The sequence below is a fragment of the Petromyzon marinus genome, unplaced genomic scaffold (genome assembly GCF_048934315.1).
Source record: "Petromyzon marinus isolate PM22_M1 ecotype Great Lakes invasive population unplaced genomic scaffold, UKy_Petmar_22M1.pri1.0 PM_Scaffold_21, whole genome shotgun sequence".
Lineage (NCBI taxonomy): Eukaryota > Metazoa > Chordata > Hyperoartia > Petromyzontiformes > Petromyzontidae > Petromyzon > Petromyzon marinus.
The window spans coordinates 156,598-180,007 of record NW_027423180.1 but is presented as its reverse complement, the minus strand read 5'-3'; positions in this window follow the sequence as shown (position 1 = coordinate 180,007).

Here is a 23,410-nt window from a genome sequence, read left to right as displayed (position 1 = left end):
ATCAAAGGTTTGTTCATGAAGCCATTCGCATATATAAACACAGGCATAACTTCAACCGGGAAGATGGATACAAATTGAGCAATCATTGGAAGGATGTTATTAACCAGGTAAACCCTTAACTTTTTAATTTAAAGCTTTCGTGACTGCAGGGATTCATAGTCTTGGTTCTTTCGGTAAAGTCACCACCACGTAGAAGGGAAACAATCTTTTTTCATATTTTTATTATTTCATTGTTTCCCTTCTATGTGACTTTACCGAAAGAACCAAGAATTCGAAACCCTTAACTGTTTATGGTTGTATCCATCATATCTGCCGGGTACTTGTCTATTTTTCCGAGTTAATTTCCCCCCCGCCGCATCCTCAGCTTTCCCAGCCTTTCACTTCTAGCCCCGCCCACTTCCCCCCTCCCCCCCAGCCTCACGTCCTCACTCCTCCTAGCGCTCACGCAGTGCCCCTACCCCTCCCCCTACCCCACACCTCCCCCCTCTCTCTCCCCCGTTGCTCCTCCCCCCTTCTTGCCTATATAACCTCTTGCCACGGCAGCTCTCTCGCCCACTTCAGCAGTTGTTTTCCTTGCTGCACTTTTACCACCTGATGAAGGTCGCTCGCGGTGCCATCGAAACGTCGCGATTTGTTTCCATTGTATTTCTAACTACGTGGCTTTACGGAAAGAACCACAAAGAGCGTCATCATCAAGGTCTCGCATTCACCACACGTCGTCATTGCTTGCGATAATACAATGCAACAGGCGCATTTTTTTTTACGATGACGATGATAATAATCATCGATGATGATAATAATCATCATCCTCGTAATACTGTCTTGCATTGTTTTTTTTTTTAAGACTGCCTCGGCCGAAATAATTGGAATTGTGGAGGTGGGAAAAAATCCTTAGGAGACCCGGAAAAAAACCCCACACAATCACCACCGCGGGGAGAGAGACGCAGACTAAAAATATACAGCAGCAGCAGGTGTTAGGGTCAGGATCGAACCCACGACCTCCTGCGTACCAGGTGAGGTAGTTAACATCTCCTAGCCACTGTGATGATGATGAGAGGGAGACGCAGATTCCAAATATATAGCAGGAGGTGTTAGGGTCAGGATCAAACCCACGACCTCTTGCGTAGCAGGCGAGGTAGTTAACATCTCCTAGCCACTGTGATGATGATGAGAGGGAGAGGCAGACTCCAAATATACGGCAGCAGCAGGTGTTAGGGTCAAGATCAAACCCACGACCTCCTGTATACCAGGCGAAGTAGTTAACATATCCTAGCCACTGTGATGATGATGAGAGGGAGACGCAGACTACAAATATATAGCAGCAGCAGGTGTTAGGGTCAGGATCAAACCCACGACCTCCTGCGTAGCAGGCGAGGTAGTTAACATCTCCTAGCCACCGTGATGATGAGAGATGAAGAGAGACACGCAAACTCCAAATATACAGCAGGCGTTCTGGGTCGGGATCGAACCCACGGCCTCCTTCATACCAGGCAGGAATGGGGGGTGAGGGGAGATCGAGGGGGTGCTGGGGGGGGGGACAATGGCAAAAATATCCACACACAGACAACTACAGCAAGTTAGGCGTCGGCATTGCTCGCTCGGGTTCAGGAGTCGCGTGTGTCGCGAGGTTTCGGGCGTGAGCTTCGTTCTGGAAATTGGAGACAAAAAAGTAATAAAAAGAAAACGGTTCTGCTAATTGCATTGGTGGGAGGTGGTCTTCTTTACGTTGTGTGGAGTGGTGGTGGTGATGTTGATGGTGATGATGTTGACTTTGTGTGGAGTGGTGGTGATGTTGATGGTGATGATGTTGACTTTGTGTGGAGTGGTGGTGGTGATGTTGACTTTGTGTGGAGTGGTGGTGGTGATGTTAACTTTGTGTAGAGTTGGAGTGGTGGTGGTGATGTTGATGGTGATGATGTTGACTTTGTGTGGAGTGGTGGTGATGTTTATGGTGATGATGTTGACTTTGTGTGGAGTGGTGGTGGTGGTGGTGATGTTGATGGTGATGATGTTGACTTCGTGTGGAGTGGTGACGTTGATGGTGATGATGTTGACTTTGTGTAGAGTTGAAGTGGTGGTGGTGATGTTGATGGTGATGATGTTGACTTTGTGTGGAGTGGTGGTGATGTTGATGGCGATGATGTTGACTTTGTGTGGAGTGGTGGTGGTGATGTTGATGGTGATGATGTTGACTTTGTGTGGAGTGGTGGTGGTGATGTTTATGGTGATGATGTTGACTTTGTGTGGAGTGGTGGTGATGTTGATGGCGATGATGTTGACTTTGTGTGGAGTGGTGGTGATGTTGATGGTGATGATGTTGACTTTGTGTGGAGTGGTGGTGGTGATGTTGACTTTGTGTGGAGTGGTGGTGGTGATGTTAACTTTGTGTAGAGTTGGAGTGGTGGTGGTGATGTTGATGGTGATGATGTTGACTTTGTGTGGAGTGGTGGTGATGTTTATGGTGATGATGTTGACTTTGTGTGGAGTGGTGGTGGTGGTGGTGATGTTGATGGTGATGATGTTGACTTTGTGTGGAGTGGTGACGTTGATGGTGATGATGTTGACTTTGTGTAGAGTTGAAGTGGTGGTGGTGATGTTGATGGTGATGATGTTGACTTTGTGTGGAGTGGTGGTGGTGATGTTGATGGTGATGATGTTGACTTTGTGTGGAGTGGTGGTGATGTTGATGGCGATGATGTTGACTTTGTGTGGAGTGGTGGTGGTGATGTTGATGGTGATGATGTTGACTTTGTGTGGAGTGGTGGTGGTGATGTTTATGGTGATGATGTTGACTTTGTGTGGAGTGGTGGTGATGTTGATGGCGATGATGTTGACTTTGTGTGGAGTGGTGGTGGTGATGTTGATGGTGATGATGTTGACTTTGTGTGGAGTGGTGGTGGTGATGTTTATGGTGATGATGTTGACTTTGTGTGGAGTGGTGGTGGTGGTGATGTTGATGGTGATGATGTTGACTTCGTGTAGAGTTGGAAAGGTGGTGGTGATGTTGTTGGTGATGATGTTGACTTTGTGTTGAGTGGTGGTGGTGATGTTGATGGTGATGATGTTGACTTTGTGTTGAGTGCTGGTGGTGATGTTGATGGTGATGATGTTGATTTTGTGTGGAGTGGTGGTGGTGATGTTGATGGTGATGATGTTGACTTTGTGTTGAGTGGTGGTGGTGATGTTGATGGTGATGATGTTGACTTTGTGTAGAGTTGGAGCGGTGGTGGTGATGTTGATGATGTTGACTTTGTGTTGAGTGGTGGTGGTGATGTTGATGGTGATGATGTTGACTTCGTGTTGAGTTGGAGTGGTGGTTGTGATGTTGATGGTGATGATGTTAACTTTGTGTGAAGTGGTGGTGGTGATGTTGATGGTGATGATGTTGACTTCGTGTAGAGTTGGAAAGGTGGTGGTGATGTTGTTGGTGATGATGTTGACTTTGTGTTGAGTGGTGGTGGTGATGTTGATGGTGATGATGTTGACTTTGTGTTGAGTGCTGGTGGTGATGTTGATGGTGATGATGTTGATTTTGTGTGGAGTGGTGGTGGTGATGTTGACGGTGATGATGTTGACTTTGTGTAGAGTTGGAGTGGTGGTGGTGATGTTGATGGTGATGATGTTGACTTTGTGTTGAGTGGTGGTGGTGATGTTGATGGTGATGATGTTGACTTTGTGTAGAGTTGGAGCGGTGGTGGTGATGTTGATGATGTTAACTTTGTGTTGAGTGGTGGTGGTGATGTTGATGGTGATGATGTTGACTTCGTGTTGAGTTGGAGTGGTGGTTGTGATGTTGATGGTGATGATGTTAACTTTGTGTGAAGTGGTGGTGGTAATGTTCATGGTGATGATGTTGACTTTGTGTGGAGTGGTGGTGGTGATGTTGATGGTGATGATGTTGACTTCGTGTAGAGCTGGAAAGGTGCTGGTGATGTTGTTGGTGATGATGTTGACTTTGTGGTGAGTTAGAGTGGTGGTGGTGATGTTGATGGTGATAATGTTGACTTTGTGTGGAGTGGTGGTGGTGATGTTGATGGTGATGATGTTGACTTCGTGTGGAGTGGTGGTGGTGATGGTGATGATGTTGACTTTGTGTTGAGTTGGAGTGGTGGTGATGTTAATGGTGATGTTGACTTTGTGTGGAGTGGTGGTGGTGATGTTGATGGTGATGATGTTGACTTTTTGTTGAGTGGTGGTGGTGATGTTGATGATGTTGATTTTGCGTGGAGTGGCGGTGGTGATGTTGATGGTGATGATATTTACTTTGTGTAGAGTGGTGGTGGTGTTGTTGATGGTGATGATGTTGACTTCGTGTTGAGTTGGAGTGGTGGTAATGTTGATGGTGATGATGTTGAATTTGTGTAGAGTTGGAGTGGTGGTGGTGATGTTGATGGTGATGATGTTAACTTTGTGTGAAGTGGTGGTGGTAATGTTGATGGTGATGATGTTGACTTCGTGTAGAGTTGGAGTGGTGGTGGTGATGGTGATGATGTTGACTTTGTGTTGAGTTGGAGTGGTGGTGATGTTGATGGTGATGTTGACTTTGTGTGGAGTGGTGGTGGTGATGTTGATGGTGATGATGTTGACTTTTTGTTGAGTGGTGATGTTGATGGTGATGATGTTGATTTTGTGTGGAGTGGCGGTGGTGATGTTGATGGTGATGATATTTACTTTGTGTAGAGTGGTGTTGGTGATGTTGATGGTGATGATGTTGACTTCGTGTTGAGTTGGAGTGGTGGTGATGTTGATGGTGATGATGTTGACTTTGTGTGAAGTGGTGGTGGTAATGTTGATGGTGATGAAGTTGACTTTGTGTGGAGTGGTGGTGGTGATGTTGATGGTGATGATGTTGACTTTGTGTGGAGTGGTGATGTTGATGGTGATGATGTTGACTTTGTGTAGAGTTGAAGTGGTGGTGGTGATGTTGATGGTGATGATGTTGACTTTGTGTAGACTGGTGGTGGTGATGTTGATGGTGATGATGTTGACTTTGTGTGGAGTGGTGATGTTGATGGTGATGATGTTGACTTTGTGTGGAGTGGTGGTTTTGGTGATGTTGATGGTGATGATGTTGACTTTGTGTGGAGTGGTGGTGGTGATGTTGATAATGTTGAATTTGTGTGGAGTGGTGGTGGTGATGTTGATAATGTTGACTTTGTGTGGAGTGGTGGTGGTGATGTTGATGGTGATGATGTTGACTTTGTGTGGAGTGGTGATGTTGATGGTGATGATGTTGACTTTGTGTAGAGTTGAGGTGGTGGTGGTGATGTTGATGATGTTGACTTTTTGTAGAGTGGTGGTGGTGATGTTGATGGTGATGATGTTGACTTTGTGTAGAGTTGGAGGGGTGGTGGACATGTTGATGGTGATGATGTTGACTTTGTGTGGAGTGGTGGTGGTGATGTTGATGGTAATGATGTTAACTTTGTGTTGAGTGGTGGTGGTGATGTTGATGGTGATGATGTTAACTTTGTGTGGAGTGGTGGTGGTGACGTTGATGGTGATGATGTTGACTTCGTGTAGAGTTGGAGTGGTGGTGATGTTGATGGTGATGATGTTGACTTTGTGTGGAGTGGTGGTGGTGATGTTGATGGTGGTGATGTTGACTTTGTGTGGAGTAGTGGTGGTGATGTTGATGGTGATGATGTTGACTTTGTGTGGAGTGGTGGTGGTGATGTTGATGGTGATGATGTTGACTTTGTGTGGAGTAGTGGTGGTGATGTTGATGGTGATGATGTTGACTTTGTGTGGAGTGGTGGTGGTGATGTTGATGGTGGTGATGTTGACTTTGTGTGGAGTAGTGGTGGTGATGTTGATGGTGATGATGTTGACTTTGTGTGGAGTGGTGATGGTGATGTTGACTTTGTGTGGAGTGGTGGTGGTGATGTTGATGGTGATGATGTTGACTTTGTGTGGAGTGGTGGTGGTGATGTTGATGGTGGTGATGTTGACTTTGTGTGGAGTAGTGGTGGTGATGTTGATGGTGATGATGTTGACTTTGTGTGGAGTGGTGGTTGTGATGTTGATGGTGATGATGTTGACTTTGTGTGGAGTAGTGGTGGTGATGTTGATGGTGATGATGTTGACTTTGTGTGGAGTGGTGATGGTGATGTTGACTTTGTGTGGAGTGGTGGTGATGATGTTGATGGTGATGATGTTGACTTCGTGTAGAGTTGGAGTGGTGGTGATGTTGATGGTGATGATGTTGACTTTGTGTGGAGTGGTGGTGGTGATGTTGATGGTGGTGATGTTGACTTTGTGTGGAGTAGTGGTGGTGATGTTGATGGTGATGATGTTGACTTTGTGTGGAGTGGTGGTGGTGATGTTGATGGTGATGATGTTGACTTTGTGTGGAGTAGTGGTGGTGATGTTGATGGTGATGATGTTGACTTTGTGTGGAGTGGTGATGGTGATGTTGACTTTGTGTGGAGTGGTGGTGATGATGTTGATGGTGATGATGTTGACTTTGTGTGGAGTGGTGATGTTGATGGTGATGATGTTGACTTTGTGTAGAGTTGAAGTGGTGGTGGTGATGTTGATGGTGATGATGTTGACTTTGTGTAGAGTGGTGGTGGTGATGTTGATGGTGATGATGTTGACTTTGTGTGGAGTGGTGATGTTGATGGTGATGATGTTGACTTTGTGTGGAGTGGTGGTTTTGGTGATGATGTTGACTTTGTGTGGAGTGGTGGTGGTGATGTTGATAATGTTGAATGTGTGTGGAGTGGTGGTGGTGGTGATGTTGATAATGTTGACTTTGTGTGGAGTGGTGGTGGTGATGTTGATGGTGATGATGTTGACTTTGTGTGGAGTGGTGATGTTGATGGTGATGATGTTGACTTTGTGTAGAGTTGAGGTGGTGGTGGTGATGTTGATGATGTTGACTTTTTGTAGAGTGGTGGTGGTGATGTTGATGGTGATGATGTTGACTTTGTGTAGAGTTGGAGGGGTGGTGGACATGTTGATGGTGATGATGTTGACTTTGTGTGGAGTGGTGGTGGTGATGTTGATGGTAATGATGTTAACTTTGTGTTGAGTGGTGGTGGTGATGTTGATGGTGATGATGTTAACTTTGTGTGGAGTGGTGGTGGTGATGTTGATGGTGATGATGTTGACTTCGTGTAGAGTTGGAGTGGTGGTGATGTTGATGGTGATGATGTTGACTTTGTGTGGAGTGGTGGTGGTGATGTTGATGGTGGTGATGTTGACTTTGTGTGGAGTAGTGGTGGTGATGTTGATGGTGATGATGTTGACTTTGTGTGGAGTGGTGGTGGTGATGTTGATGGTGATGATGTTGACTTTGTGTGGAGTAGTGGTGGTGATGTTGATGGTGATGATGTTGACTTTGTGTGGAGTGGTGGTGGTGATGTTGATGGTGGTGATGTTGACTTTGTGTGGAGTAGTGGTGGTGATGTTGATGGTGATGATGTTGACTTTGTGTGGAGTGGTGATGGTGATGTTGACTTTGTGTGGAGTGGTGGTGGTGATGTTGATGGTGATGATGTTGACTTTGTGTGGAGTGGTGGTGGTGATGTTGATGGTGGTGATGTTGACTTTGTGTGGAGTAGTGGTGGTGATGTTGATGGTGATGATGTTGACTTTGTGTGGAGTGGTGGTTGTGATGTTGATGGTGATGATGTTGACTTTGTGTGGAGTAGTGGTGGTGATGTTGATGGTGATGATGTTGACTTTGTGTGGAGTGGTGATGGTGATGTTGACTTTGTGTGGAGTGGTGGTGATGATGTTGATGGTGATGATGTTGACTTTGTGTGGAGTGGTGGTGATGTTGATGGTGATGATGTTGACTTTGTGTGGAGTGGTGGTGGTGATGTTGACTTTGTGTGGAGTGGTGGTGGTGATGTTAACTTTGTGTAGAGTTGGAGTGGTGGTGGTGATGTTGATGGTGATGATGTTCACTTTGTGTGGAGTGGTGGTGGTGATGTTTATGGTGATGATGTTGACTTTGTGTGGAGTGGTGGTGATGTTGATGGTGATGATGTTGACTTTGTGTGGAGTGGTGATGTTGATGGTGATGATGTTGACTTTGTGTAGAGTTGAAGTGGTGGTGGTGATGTTGATGGTGATGATGTTGACTTTGTGTAGAGTGGTGGTGGTGATGTTGATGGTGATGATGTTGACTTTGTGTGGAGTGGTGATGTTGATGGTGATGATGTTGACTTTGTGTGGAGTGGTGGTGGTGGTGATGTTGATGGTGATGATGTTGACTTTGTGTGGAGTGGTGGTGGTGATGTTGATAATGTTGACTTTGTGTGGAGTGGTGGTGGTGATGTTGATAATGTTGACTTTGTGTGGAGTGGTGGTGGTGATGTTGATGGTGATGATGTTGACTTTGTGTGGAGTGGTGATGTTGATGGTGATGATGTTGACTTTGTGTAGAGTTGAGGTGGTGGTGGTGATGTTGATGATGTTGACTTTTTGTAGAGTGGTGGTGGTGATGTTGATGGTGATGATGTTGACTTTGTGTAGAGTTGGAGGGGTGGTGGACATGTTGATGGTGATGATGTTGACTTTGTGTGGAGTGGTGGTGGTGATGTTGATGGTAATGATGTTAACTTTGTGTTGAGTGGTGGTGGTGATGTTGATGGTGATGATGTTAACTTTGTGTGGAGTGGTGGTGGTGATGTTGATGGTGATGATGTTGACTTCGTGTAGAGTTGGAGTGGTGGTGATGTTGATGGTGATGATGTTGACTTTGTGTGGAGTGGTGGTGGTGATGTTGATGGTGGTGATGTAGACTTTGTGTGGAGTAGTGGTGGTGATGTTGATGGTGATGATGTTGACTTTGTGTGGAGTGGTGGTGGTGATGTTGATGGTGATGATGTTGACTTTGTGTGGAGTAGTGGTGGTGATGTTGATGGTGATGATGTTGACTTTGTGTGGAGTGGTGGTGGTGATGTTGATGGTGGTGATGTTGACTTTGTGTGGAGTAGTGGTGGTGATGTTGATGGTGATGATGTTGACTTTGTGTGGAGTGGTGATGGTGATGTTGACTTTGTGTGGAGTGGTGGTGGTGATGTTGATGGTGATGATGTTGACTTTGTGTGGAGTGGTGGTGGTGATGTTGATGGTGGTGATGTTAACTTTGTGTGGAGTGGTGGTGGTGATGTTGATGGTGATTATGTTGACTTCGTGTAGAGTTGGAGTGGTGGTGATGTTGATGGTGATGATGTTGACTTTGTGTGGAGTGGTGGTGGTGATGTTGATGGTGGTGATGTAGACTTTGTGTGGAGTAGTGGTGGTGATGTTGATGGTGATGATGTTGACTTTGTGTGGAGTGGTGGTGGTGATGTTGATGGTGATGATGTTGACTTTGTGTGGAGTAGTGGTGGTGATGTTGATGGTGATGATGTTGACTTTGTGTGGAGTGGTGGTGGTGATGTTGATGGTGGTGATGTTGACTTTGTGTGGAGTAGTGGTGGTGATGTTGATGGTGATGATGTTGACTTTGTGTGGAGTGGTGATGGTGATGTTGACTTTGTGTGGAGTGGTGGTGGTGATGTTGATGGTGATGATGTTGACTTTGTGTGGAGTGGTGGTGGTGATGTTGATGGTGGTGATGTTGACTTTGTGTGGAGTAGTGGTGGTGATGTTGATGGTGATGATGTTGACTTTGTGTGGAGTGGTGGTGGTGATGTTGATGGTGATGATGTTGACTTTGTGTGGAGTAGTGGTGGTGATGTTGATGGTGATGATGTTGACTTTGTGTGGAGTGGTGATGGTGATGTTGACTTTGTGTGGAGTGGTGCTGATGATGTTGATGGTGATGATGTTGACTTTGTGTGGAGTGGTGGTGATGTTGATGGTGATGATGTTGACTTTGTGTGGAGTGGTGGTGGTGATGTTTACTTTGTGTGGAGTGGTGGTGGTGGTGGTGATGTTGATGATGTTGACTTTTTGTAGAGTGGTGGTGGTGATGTTGATGGTGATGATGTTGACTTTGTGTAGAGTTGGAGGGGTGATGGACATGTTGATGGTGATGATGTTGACTTTGTGTGGAGTGGTGGTGGTGATGTTGATGGTAATGATGTTAACTTTGTGTTGAGTGGTGGTGGTGATGTTGATGTTGATGATGTTAACTTTGTGTGGAGTGGTGGTGGTGATGTTGATGGTGATGATGTTGACTTCGTGTAGAGTTGGAGTGGTGGTGATGTTGATGGTGATGATGTTGACTTTGTGTGGAGTGGTGGTGGTGATGTTGATGGTGGTGATGTAGACTTTGTGTGGAGTAGTGGTGGTGATGTTGATGGTGATGATGTTGACTTTGTGTGGAGTGGTGGTGGTGATGTTGATGGTGATGATGTTGACTTTGTGTGGAGTAGTGGTGGTGATGTTGATGGTGATGATGTTGACTTTGTGTGGAGTGGTGGTGGTGATGTTGATGGTGGTGATGTTGACTTTGTGTGGAGTAGTGGTGGTGATGTTGATGGTGATGATGTTGACTTTGTGTGGAGTGGTGATGGTGATGTTGACTTTGTGTGGAGTGGTGGTGATGTTGATGGTGATGATGTTGACTTTGTGTGGAGTGGTGGTGGTGATGTTGATGGTGGTGATGTTGACTTTGTGTGGAGTAGTGGTGGTGATGTTGATGGTGATGATGTTGACTTTGTGTGGAGTGGTGGTGGTGATGTTGATGGTGATGATGTTGACTTTGTGTGGAGTAGTGGTGGTGATGTTGATGGTGATGATGTTGACTTTGTGTGGAGTGGTGATGGTGATGTTGACTTTGTGTGGAGTGGTGGTGATGATGTTGATGGTGATGATGTTGACTTTGTGTGGAGTGGTGATGTTGATGGTGATGATGTTGACTTTGTGTAGAGTTGAAGTGGTGGTGGTGATGTTGATGGTGATGATGTTGACTTTGTGTAGAGTGGTGGTGGTGATGTTGATGGTGATGATGTTGACTTTGTGTGGAGTGGTGATGTTGATGGTGATGATGTTGACTTTGTGTGGAGTGGTGGTTTTGGTGATGATGTTGACTTTGTGTGGAGTGGTGGTGGTGATGTTGATGATGTTGAATGTGTGTGGAGTGGTGGTGGTGATGTTGATAATGTTGACTTTGTGTGGAGTGGTGGTGGTGATGTTGATGGTGATGATGTTGACTTTGTGTGGAGTGGTGATGTTGATGGTGATGATGTTGACTTTGTGTAGAGTTGAGGTGGTGGTGGTGATGTTGATGATGTTGACTTTTTGTAGAGTGGTGGTGGTGATGTTGATGGTGATGATGTTGACTTTGTGTAGAGTTGGAGGGGTGGTGGACATGTTGATGGTGATGATGTTGACTTTGTGTGGAGTGGTGGTGGTGATGTTGATGGTAATGATGTTAACTTTGTGTTGAGTGGTGGTGGTGATGTTGATGGTGATGATGTTAACTTTGTGTGGAGTGGTGGTGGTGATGTTGATGGTGATGATGTTGACTTCGTGTAGAGTTGGAGTGGTGGTGATGTTGATGGTGATGATGTTGACTTTGTGTGGAGTGGTGGTGGTGATGTTGATGGTGGTGATGTTGACTTTGTGTGGAGTAGTGGTGGTGATGTTGATGGTGATGATGTTGACTTTGTGTGGAGTGGTGGTGGTGATGTTGATGGTGATGATGTTGACTTTGTGTGGAGTAGTGGTGGTGATGTTGATGGTGATGATGTTGACTTTGTGTGGAGTGGTGGTGGTGATGTTGATGGTAATGATGTTAACTTTGTGTTGAGTGGTGGTGGTGATGTTGATGGTGATGATGTTAACTTTGTGTGGAGTGGTGGTGGTGATGTTGATGGTGATGATGTTGACTTCGTGTAGAGTTGGAGTGGTGGTGATGTTGATGGTGATGATGTTGACTTTGTGTGGAGTGGTGATGGTGATGTTGACTTTGTGTGGAGTGGTGGTGGTGATGTTGATGGTGATGATGTTGACTTTGTGTGGAGTGGTGGTGGTGATGTTGATGGTGGTGATGTTGACTTTGTGTGGAGTAGTGGTGGTGATGTTGATGGTGATGATGTTGACTTTGTGTGGAGTGGTGGTTGTGATGTTGATGGTGATGATGTTGACTTTGTGTGGAGTAGTGGTGGTGATGTTGATGGTGATGATGTAGACTTTGTGTGGAGTGGTGATGGTGATGTTGACTTTGTGTGGAGTGGTGGTGATGATGTTGATGGTGATGATGTTGACTTTGTGTGGAGTGGTGGTGATGTTGATGGTGATGATGTTGACTTTGTGTGGAGTGGTGGTGGTGATGTTGACTTTGTGTGGAGTGGTGGTGGTGATGTTAACTTTGTGTAGAGTTGGAGTGGTGGTGGTGATGTTGATGGTGATGATGTTCACTTTGTGTGGAGTGGTGGTGGTGATGTTTATGGTGATGATGTTGACTTTGTGTGGAGTGGTGGTGATGTTGATGGTGATGATGTTGACATTGTGTGGAGTGGTGATGTTGATGGTGATGATGTTGACTTTGTGTAGAGTTGAAGTGGTGGTGGTGATGTTGATGGTGATGATGTTGACTTTGTGTAGAGTGGTGGTGGTGATGTTGATGGTGATGATGTTGACTTTGTGTGGAGTGGTGATGTTGATGGTGATGATGTTGACTTTGTGTGGAGTGGTGGTGGTGGTGGTGATGTTGATGGTGATGATGTTGACTTTGTGTGGAGTGGTGGTGGTGATGTTGATAATGTTGACTTTGTGTGGAGTGGTGGTGGTGATGTTGATAATGTTGACTTTGTGTGGAGTGGTGGTGGTGATGTTGATGGTGATGATGTTGACTTTGTGTGGAGTGGTGATGTTGATGGTGATGATGTTGACTTTGTGTAGAGTTGAGGTGGTGGTGGTGATGTTGATGATGTTGACTTTTTGTAGAGTGGTGGTGGTGATGTTGATGGTGATGATGTTGACTTTGTGTAGAGTTGGAGGGGTGGTGGACATGTTGATGGTGATGATGTTGACTTTGTGTGGAGTGGTGGTGGTGATGTTGATGGTAATGATGTTAACTTTGTGTTGAGTGGTGGTGGTGATGTTGATGGTGATGATGTTAACTTTGTGTGGAGTGGTGGTGGTGATGTTGATGGTGATGATGTTGACTTCGTGTAGAGTTGGAGTGGTGGTGATGTTGATGGTGATGATGTTGACTTTGTGTGGAGTGGTGGTGGTGATGTTGATGGTGGTGATGTAGACTTTGTGTGGAGTAGTGGTGGTGATGTTGATGGTGATGATGTTGACTTTGTGTGGAGTGGTGGTGGTGATGTTGATGGTGATGATGTTGACTTTGTGTGGAGTAGTGGTGGTGATGTTGATGGTGATGATGTTGACTTTGTGTGGAGTGGTGGTGGTGATGTTGATGGTGGTGATGTTGACTTTGTGTGGAGTAGTGGTGGTGATGTTGATGGTGATGATGTTGACTTTGTGTGGAGTGGTGATGGTGATGTTGACTTTGTGTGGAGTGGTGGTGGTGATGTTGATGGTGATGATGTTGACTTTGTGTGGAGTGGTGGTGGTGATGTTGATGGTGGTGATGTTGACTTTGTGTGGAGTAGTGGTGGTGATGTTGATGGTGATGATGTTGACTTTGTGTGGAGTGGTGGTGGTGATGTTGATGGTGATGATGTTGACTTTGTGTGGAGTAGTGGTGGTGATGTTGATGGTGATGATGTTGACTTTGTGTGGAGTGGTGATGGTGATGTTGACTTTGTGTGGAGTGGTGGTGATGATGTTGATGGTGATGATGTTGACTTTGTGTGGAGTGGTGGTGATGTTGATTTTGATGATGTTGACTTTGTGTGGAGTGGTGGTGGTGATGTTGACTTTGTGTAGAGTTGAGGTGGTGGTGGTGATGTTGATGATGTTGACTTTTTGTAGAGTGGTGGTGGTGATGTTGATGGTGATGATGTTGACTTTGTGTAGAGTTGGAGGGGTGGTGGACATGGTGATGGTGATGATGTTGACTTTGTGTGGAGTGGTGGTGGTGATGTTGATGGTAATGATGTTAACTTTGTGTTGAGTGGTGGTGGTGATGTTGATGGTGATGATGTTAACTTTGTGTGGAGTGGTGGTGGTGATGTTGATGGTGATGATGTTGACTTCGTGTAGAGTTGGAGTGGTGGTGATGTTGATGGTGATGATGTTGACTTTGTGTGGAGTGGTGGTGGTGATGTTGATGGTGGTGATGTAGACTTTGTGTGGAGTAGTGGTGGTGATGTTGATGGTGATGATGTTGACTTTGTGTGGAGTGGTGGTGGTGATGTTGATGGTGATGATGTTGACTTTGTGTGGAGTAGTGGTGGTGATGTTGATGGTGATGATGTTGACTTTGTGTGGAGTGGTGGTGGTGATGTTGATGGTGGTGATGTTGACTTTGTGTGGAGTAGTGGTGGTGATGTTGATGGTGATGATGTTGACTTTGTGTGGAGTGGTGATGGTGATGTTGACTTTGTGTGGAGTGGTGGTGGTGATGTTGATGGTGATGATGTTGACTTTGTGTGGAGTGGTGGTGGTGATGTTGATGGTGGTGATGTTGACTTTGTGTGGAGTAGTGGTGGTGATGTTGATGGTGATGATGTTGACTTTGTGTGGAGTGGTGGTGGTGATGTTGATGGTGATGATGTTGACTTTGTGTGGAGTAGTGGTGGTGATGTTGATGGTGATGATGTTGACTTTGTGTGGAGTGGTGATGGTGATGTTGACTTTGTGTGGAGTGGTGGTGGTGATGTTAACTTTGTGTTGAGTTGGAGTGGTGGTGGTGATGTTGATGGTGATGATGTTCACTTTGTGTGGAGTGGTGGTGGTGATGTTTATGGTGATGATGTTGACTTTGTGTGGAGTGGTGGTGATGTTGATGGTGATGATGTTGACTTTGTGTGGAGTGGTGATGTTGATGGTGATGATGTTGACTTTGTGTAGAGTTGAAGTGGTGGTGGTGATGTTGATGGTGATGATGTTGACTTTGTGTAGAGTGGTGGTGGTGATGTTGATGGTGATGAAGTTGACTTCGTGTGGAGTGGTGATGTTGATGGTGATGATGTTGACTTTGTGTGGAGTGGTAGTGGTGGTGGTGATGTTGATGGTGATGATGTTGACTTTGTGTGGAGTGGTGGTGGTGATGTTGATGATGTTGACTTTTTTGTAGAGTGGTGGTGGTGATGTTGATGGTGATGATGTTGACTTTGTGTAGAGTTGGAAGGGTGGTGGACATGTTGATGGTGATGATGTTGACTTTGTGTTGAGTGGTGGTGGTGATGTTGATGGTGATGATGTTAACTTTGTGTGGAGTGGTGGTGGTGATGTTGATGGTGATGATGTTGACTTTGTGTGGAGTGGTGGTGGTGATGTTGATGGTGGTGATGTAGACTTTGTGTGGAGTAGTGGTGGTGATGTTGATGGTGATGATGTTGACTTTGTGTGGAGTGGTGATGGTGATGTTGATGGTGATGATGTTGACTTTGTGTGGAGTAGTGGTGGTGATGTTGATGGTGATGATGTTGACTTTGTGTGGAGTGGTGGTGGTGATGTTGATGGTGGTGATGTTGACTTTGTGTGGAGTAGTGGTGGTGATGTTGATGGTGATGATGTTGACTTTGTGTGGAGTGGTGATGGTGATGTTGACTTTGTGTGGAGTGGTGGTGGTGATGTTGATGGTGATGATGTTGACTTTGTGTGGAGTGGTGGTGGTGATGTTGATGGTGGTGATGTTGACTTTGTGTGGAGTAGTGGTGGTGATGTTGATGGTGATGATGTTGACTTTGTGTGGAGTGGTGGTGGTGATGTTGATGGTGATGATGTTGACTTTGTGTGGAGTAGTGGTGGTGATGTTGATGGTGATGATGTTGACTTTGTGTGGAGTGGTGATGGTGATGTTGACTTTGTGTGGAGTGGTGGTGATGATGTTGATGGTGATGATGTTGACTTTGTGTGGAGTGGTGGTGATGTTGATGGTGATGATGTTGACTTTGTGTGGAGTGGTGGTGGTGATGTTGACTTTGTGTAGAGTTGAGGTGGTGGTGGTGATGTTGATGATGTTGACTTTTTGTAGAGTGGTGGTGGTGATGTTGATGGTGATGATGTTGACTTTGTTTAGAGTTGGAGGGGTGGTGGACATGTTGATGGTGATGATGTTGACTTTGTGTGGAGTGGTGGTGGTGATGTTGATGGTAATGATGTTAACTTTGTGTTGAGTGGTGGTGGTGATGTTGATGGTGATGATGTTAACTTTGTGTGGAGTGGTGGTGGTGATGTTGATGGTGATGATGTTGACTTCGTGTAGAGTTGGAGTGGTGGTGATGTTGATGGTGATGATGTTGACTTTGTGTGGAGTGGTGGTGGTGATGTTGATGGTGGTGATGTAGACTTTGTGTGGAGTAGTGGTGGTGATGTTGATGGTGATGATGTTGACTTTGTGTGGAGTGGTGGTGGTGATGTTGATGGTGATGATGTTGACTTTGTGTGGAGTAGTGGTGGTGATGTTGATGGTGATGATGTTGACTTTGTGTGGAGTGGTGGTGGTGATGTTGATGGTGGTGATGTTGACTTTGTGTGGAGTAGTGGTGGTGATGTTGATGGTGATGATGTTGACTTTGTGTGGAGTGGTGATGGTGATGTTGACTTTGTGTGGAGTGGTGGTGGTGATGTTGATGGTGATGATGTTGACTTTGTGTGGAGTGGTGGTGGTGATGTTGATGGTGGTGATGTTGACTTTGTGTGGAGTAGTGGTGGTGATGTTGATGGTGATGATGTTGACTTTGTGTGGATGGTGGTGGTGATGTTGATGGTGATGATGTTGACTTTGTGTGGAGTAGTGGTGGTGATGTTGATGGTGATGATGTTGACTTTGTGTGGAGTGGTGATGGTGATGTTGACTTTGTGTGGAGTGGTGGTGATGATGTTGATGGTGATGATGTTGACTTTGTGTGGAGTGGTGGTGATGTTGATGGTGATGATGTTGACTTTGTGTGGAGTGGTGGTGGTGATGTTGACTTTGTGTAGAGTTGAGGTGGTGGTGGTGATGTTGATGATGTTGACTTTTTGTAAAGTGGTGGTGGTGATGTTGATGGTGATGATGTTGACTTTGTGTAGAGTTGGAGGGGTGGTGGACATGGTGATGGTGATGATGTTGACTTTGTGTGGAGTGGTGGTGGTGATGTTGATGGTGATGATGTTAACTTTGTGTGGAGTGGTGGTGGTGATGTTGATGGTGATGATGTTGACTTCGTGTAGAGTTGGAGTGGTGGTGATGTTGATGGTGATGATGTTGACTTTGTGTGGAGTGGTGGTGGTGATGTTGATGGTGGTGATGTAGACTTTGTGTGGAGTAGTGGTGGTGATGTTGATGGTGATGATGTTGACTTTGTGTGGAGTGGTGGTGGTGATGTTGATGGTGATGATGTTGACTTTGTGTGGAGTAGTGGTGGTGATGTTGATGGTGATGATGTTGACTTTGTGTGGAGTGGTGGTGGTGATGTTGATGGTGGTGATGTTGACTTTGTGTGGAGTAGTGGTGGTGATGTTGATGGTGATGATGTTGACTTTGTGTGGAGTGGTGATGGTGATGTTGACTTTGTGTGGAGTGGTGGTGGTGATGTTGATGGTGATGATGTTGACTTTGTGTGGAGTGGTGGTGGTGATGTTGATGGTGGTGATGTTGACTTTGTGTGGAGTAGTGGTGGTGATGTTGATGGTGATGATGTTGACTTTGTGTGGAGTGGTGGTGGTGATGTTGATGGTGATGATGTTGACTTTGTGTGGAGTAGTGGTGGTGATGTTGATGGTGATGATGTTGACTTTGTGTGGAGTGGTGATGGTGATGTTGACTTTGTGTGGAGTGGTGGTGGTGATGTTAACTTTGTGTTGAGTTGGAGTGGTGGTGGTGATGTTGATGGTGATGATGTTCACTTTGTGTGGAGTGGTGGTGGTGATGTTTATGGTGATGATGTTGACTTTGTGTGGAGTGGTGGTGATGTTGATGGTGATGATGTTGACTTTGTGTGGAGTGGTGATGTTGATGGTGATGATGTTGACTTTGTGTAGAGTTGAAGTGGTGGTGGTGATGTTGATGGTGATGATGTTGACTTTGTGTAGAGTGGTGGTGGTGATGTTGATGGTGATGAAGTTGACTTCGTGTGGAGTGGTGATGTTGATGGTGATGATGTTGACTTTGTGTGGAGTGGTAGTGGTGGTGGTGATGTTGATGGTGATGATGTTGACTTTTTGTAGAGTGGTGGTGGTGATGTTGATGGTGATGATGTTGACTTTGTGTAGAGTTGGAGGGGTGGTGGACATGTTGATGGTGATGATGTTGACTTTGTGTGGAGTGGTGGTGGTGATGTTGATGGTAATGATGTTAACTTTGTGTTGAGTGGTGGTGGTGATGTTGATGGTGATGATGTTAACTTTGTGTGGAGTGGTGGTGGTGATGTTGATGGTGATGATGTTGACTTCGTGTAGAGTTGGAGTGGTGGTGATGTTGATGGTGATGATGTTGACTTTGTGTGGAGTGGTGGTGGTGATGTTGATGGTGGTGATGTTGACTTTGTGTGGAGTAGTGGTGGTGATGTTGATGGTGATGATGTTGACTTTGTGTGGAGTGGTGGTGGTGATGTTGATGGTGATGATGTTGACTTTGTGTGGAGTAGTGGTGGTGATGTTGATGGTGATGATGTTGACTTTGTGTGGAGTGGTGATGGTGATGTTGACTTTGTGTGGAGTGGTGGTGATGATGTTGATGGTGATGATGTTGACTTTGTGTGGAGTGGTGGTGATGTTGATGGTGATGATGTTGACTTTGTGTGGAGTGGTGGTGGTGATGTTGACTTTGTGTAGAGTTGAGGTGGTGGTGGTGATGTTGATGATGTTGACTTTTTGTAGAGTGGTGGTGGTGATGTTGATGGTGATGATGTTGACTTTGTGTAGAGTTGGAGGGGTGGTGGACATGGTGATGGTGATGATGTTGACTTTGTGTGGAGTGGTGGTGGTGATGTTGATGGTAATGATGTTAACTTTGTGTTGAGTGGTGGTGGTGATGTTGATGGTGATGATGTTAACTTTGTGTGGAGTGGTGGTGGTGATGTTGATGGTGATGATGTTGACTTCGTGTAGAGTTGGAGTGGTGGTGATGTTGATGGTGATGATGTTGACTTTGTGTGGAGTGGTGGTGGTGATGTTGATGGTGGTGATGTAGACTTTGTGTGGAGTAGTGGTGGTGATGTTGATGGTGATGATGTTGACTTTGTGTGGAGTGGTGGTGGTGATGTTGATGGTGATGATGTTGACTTTGTGTGGAGTAGTGGTGGTGATGTTGATGGTGATGATGTTGACTTTGTGTGGAGTGGTGGTGGTGATGTTGATGGTGGTGATGTTGACTCTGTGTGGAGTAGTGGTGGTGATGTTGATGGTGATGATGTTGACTTTGTGTGGAGTGGTGATGGTGATGTTGATTTTGTGTGGAGTGGTGGTGGTGATGTTGATGGTGATGATGTTGACTTTGTGTGGAGTGGTGGTGGTGATGTTGATGGTGGTGATGTTGACTTTGTGTGGAGTAGTGGTGGTGATGTTGATGGTGATGATGTTGACTTTGTGTGGAGTGGTGGTGGTGATGTTGATGGTGATGATGTTGACTTTGTGTGGAGTAGTGGTGGTGATGTTGATGGTGATGATGTTGACTTTGTGTGGAGTGGTGATGGTGATGTTGACTTTGTGTGGAGTGGTGGTGGTGATGTTAACTTTGTGTTGAGTTGGAGTGGTGGTGGTGATGTTGATGGTGATGATGTTCACTTTGTGTGGAGTGGTGGTGGTGATGTTTATGGTGATGATGTTGACTTTGTGTGGAGTGGTGGTGATGTTGATGGTGATGATGTTGACTTTGTGTGGAGTGGTGATGTTGATGGTGATGATGTTGACTTTGTGTAGAGTTGAAGTGGTGGTGGTGATGTTGATGGTGATGATGTTGACTTTGTGTAGAGTGGTGGTGGTGATGTTGATGGTGATGAAGTTGACTTCGTGTGGAGTGGTGATGTTGATGGTGATGATGTTGACTTTGTGTGGAGTGGTAGTGGTGGTGGTGATGTTGATGGTGATGATGTTGACTTTGTGTGGAGTGGTGGTGGTGATGTTGATGATGTTGACTTTTTGTAGAGTGGTGGTGGTGATGTTGATGGTGATGATGTTGACTTTGTGTAGAGTTGGAGGGGTGGTGGACATGTTGATGGTGATGATGTTGACTTTGTGTGGAGTGGTGGTGGTGATGTTGATGGTAATGATGTTAACTTTGTGTTGAGTGGTGGTGGTGATGTTGATGGTGATGATGTTAACTTTGTGTGGAGTGGTGGTGGTGATGTTGATGGTGATGATGTTGACTTCGTGTAGAGTTGGAGTGGTGGTGATGTTGATGGTGATGATGTTGACTTTGTGTGGAGTGGTGGTGGTGATGTTGATGGTGGTGATGTAGACTTTGTGTGGAGTAGTGGTGGTGATGTTGATGGTGATGATGTTGACTTTGTGTGGAGTGGTGGTGGTGATGTTGATGGTGATGATGTTGACTTTGTGTGGAGTAGTGGTGGTGATGTTGATGGTGATGATGTTGACTTTGTGTGGAGTGGTGGTGGTGATGTTGATGGTGGTGATGTTGACTTTGTGTGGAGTGGTGATGGTGATGTTGACTTTGTGTGGAGTGGTGGTGGTGATGTTGATGGTGATGATGTTGACTTTGTGTGGAGTAGTGGTGGTGATGTTGATGGTGATGATGTTGACTTTGTGTGGAGTGGTGATGGTGATGTTGACTTTGTGTGGAGTGGTGGTGGTGATGTTGATGGTGATGATGTTGACTTTGTGTGGAGTGGTGGTGGTGATGTTGATGGTGGTGATGTTGACTTTGTGTGGAGTAGTGGTGGTGATGTTGATGGTGATGATGTTGACTTTGTGTGGAGTGGTGGTGGTGATGTTGATGGTGATGATGTTGACTTTGTGTGGAGTAGTGGTGGTGATGTTGATGGTGATGATGTTGACTTTGTGTGGAGTGGTGATGGTGATGTTGACTTTGTGTGGAGTGGTGGTGATGATGTTGATGGTGATGATGTTGACTTTGTGTGGAGTGGTGGTGATGTTGATGGTGATGATGTTGACTTTGTGTGGAGTGGTGGTGGCGATGTTGACTTTGTGTAGAGTTGAGGTGGTGGTGGTGATGTTGATGATGTTGACTTTTTGTAGAGTGGTGGTGGTGATGTTGATGGTGATGATGTTGACTTTGTGTAGAGTTGGAGGGGTGGTGGACATGTTGATGGTGATGATGTTGACTTTGTGTGGAGTGGTGGTGGTGATGTTGATGGTAATGATGTTAACTTTGTGTTGAGTGGTGGTGGTGATGTTGATGGTGATGATGTTAACTTTGTGTGGAGTGGTGGTGGTGATGTTGATGGTGATGATGTTGACTTCGTGTAGAGTTGGAGTGGTGGTGATGTTGATGGTGATGATGTTGACTTTGTGTGGAGTGGTTGTGGTGATGTTGATGGTGGTGATGTAGACTTTGTGTGGAGTAGTGGTGGTGATGTTGATGGTGATGATGTTGACTTTGTGTGGAGTGGTGGTGGTGATGTTGATGGTGATGATGTTGACTTTGTGTGGAGTAGTGGTGGTGATGTTGATGGTGATGATGTTGACTTTGTGTGGAGTGGTGATGGTGATGTTGACTTTGTGTGGAGTGGTGGTGGTGATGTTGATGGTGATGATGTTGACTTTGTGTGGAGTGGTGGTGGTGATGTTGATGGTGGTGATGTTGACTTTGTGTGGAGTAGTGGTGGTGATGTTGATGGTGATGATGTTGACTTTATGTGGAGTGGTGGTGGTGATGTTGATGGTGATGATGTTGACTTTGTGTGGAGTAGTGGTGGTGATGTTGATGGTGATGATGTTGACTTTGTGTGGAGTGGTGATGGTGATGTTGACTTTGTGTGGAGTGGTGGTGATGATGTTGATGGTGATGATGTTGACTTTGTGTGGAGTGGTGGTGATGTTGATGGTGATGATGTTGACTTTGTGTGGAGTGGTGGTGGCGATGTTGACTTTGTGTAGAGTTGAGGTGGTGGTGGTGATGTTGATGATGTTGACTTTTTGTAGAGTGGTGGTGGTGATGTTGATGGTGATGATGTTGACTTTGTGTAGAGTTGGAGGGGTGGTGGACATGTTGATGGTGATGATGTTGACTTTGTGTGGAGTGGTGGTGGTGATGTTGATGGTAATGATGTTAACTTTGTGTTGAGTGGTGGTGGTGATGTTGATGGTGATGATGTTAACTTTGTGTGGAGTGGTGGTGGTGATGTTGATGGTGATGATGTTGACTTCGTGTAGAGTTGGAGTGGTGGTGATGTTGATGGTGATGATGTTGACTTTGTGTGGAGTGGTGGTGGTGATGTTGATGGTGGTGATGTAGACTTTGTGTGGAGTAGTGGTGGTGATGTTGATGGTGATGATGTTGACTTTGTGTGGAGTGGTGGTGGTGATGTTGATGGTGATGATGTTGACTTTGTGTGGAGTAGTGGTGGTGATGTTGATGGTGATGATGTTGACTTTGTGTGGAGTGGTGATGGTGATGTTGATTTTGTGTGGAGTGGTGGTGGTGATGTTGATGGTGATGATGTTGACTTTGTGTGGAGTGGTGGTGGTGATGTTGATGGTGGTGATGTTGATTTTGTGTGGAGTAGTGGTGGTGATGTTGATGGTGATGATGTTGACTTTGTGTGGAGTGGTGGTGGTGATGTTGATGGTGATGATGTTGACTTTGTGTGGAGTAGTGGTGGTGATGTTGATGGTGATGATGTTGACTTTGTGTGGAGTGGTGATGGTGATGTTGACTTTGTGTGGAGTGGTGGTGGTGATGTTAACTTTGTGTGGAGTGGTGGTGGTGATGTTGATGGTGATGATGTTGACTTTGTGTGGAGTAGTGGTGGTGATGTTGATGGTGATGATGTTGACTTTGTGTGGAGTGGTGATGGTGATGTTGACTTTGTGTGGAGTGGTGGTGGTGATGTTAACTTTGTGTTGAGTTGGAGTGGTGGTGGTGATGTTGATGGTGATGATGTTCACTTTGTGTGGAGTGGTGGTGGTGATGTTTATGGTGATGATGTTGACTTTGTGTGGAGTGGTGGTGATGTTGATGGTGATGATGTTGACTTTGTGTGGAGTGGTGATGTTGATGGTGATGATGTTGACTTTGTGTAGAGTTGAAGTGGTGGTGGTGATGTTGATGGTGATGATGTTGACTTTGTGTAGAGTGGTGGTGGTGATGTTGATGGTGATGAAGTTGACTTCGTGTGGAGTGGTGATGTTGATGGTGATGATGTTGACTTTGTGTGGAGTGGTAGTGGTGGTGGTGATGTTGATGGTGATGATGTTGACTTTTTGTAGAGTGGTGGTGGTGATGTTGATGGTGATG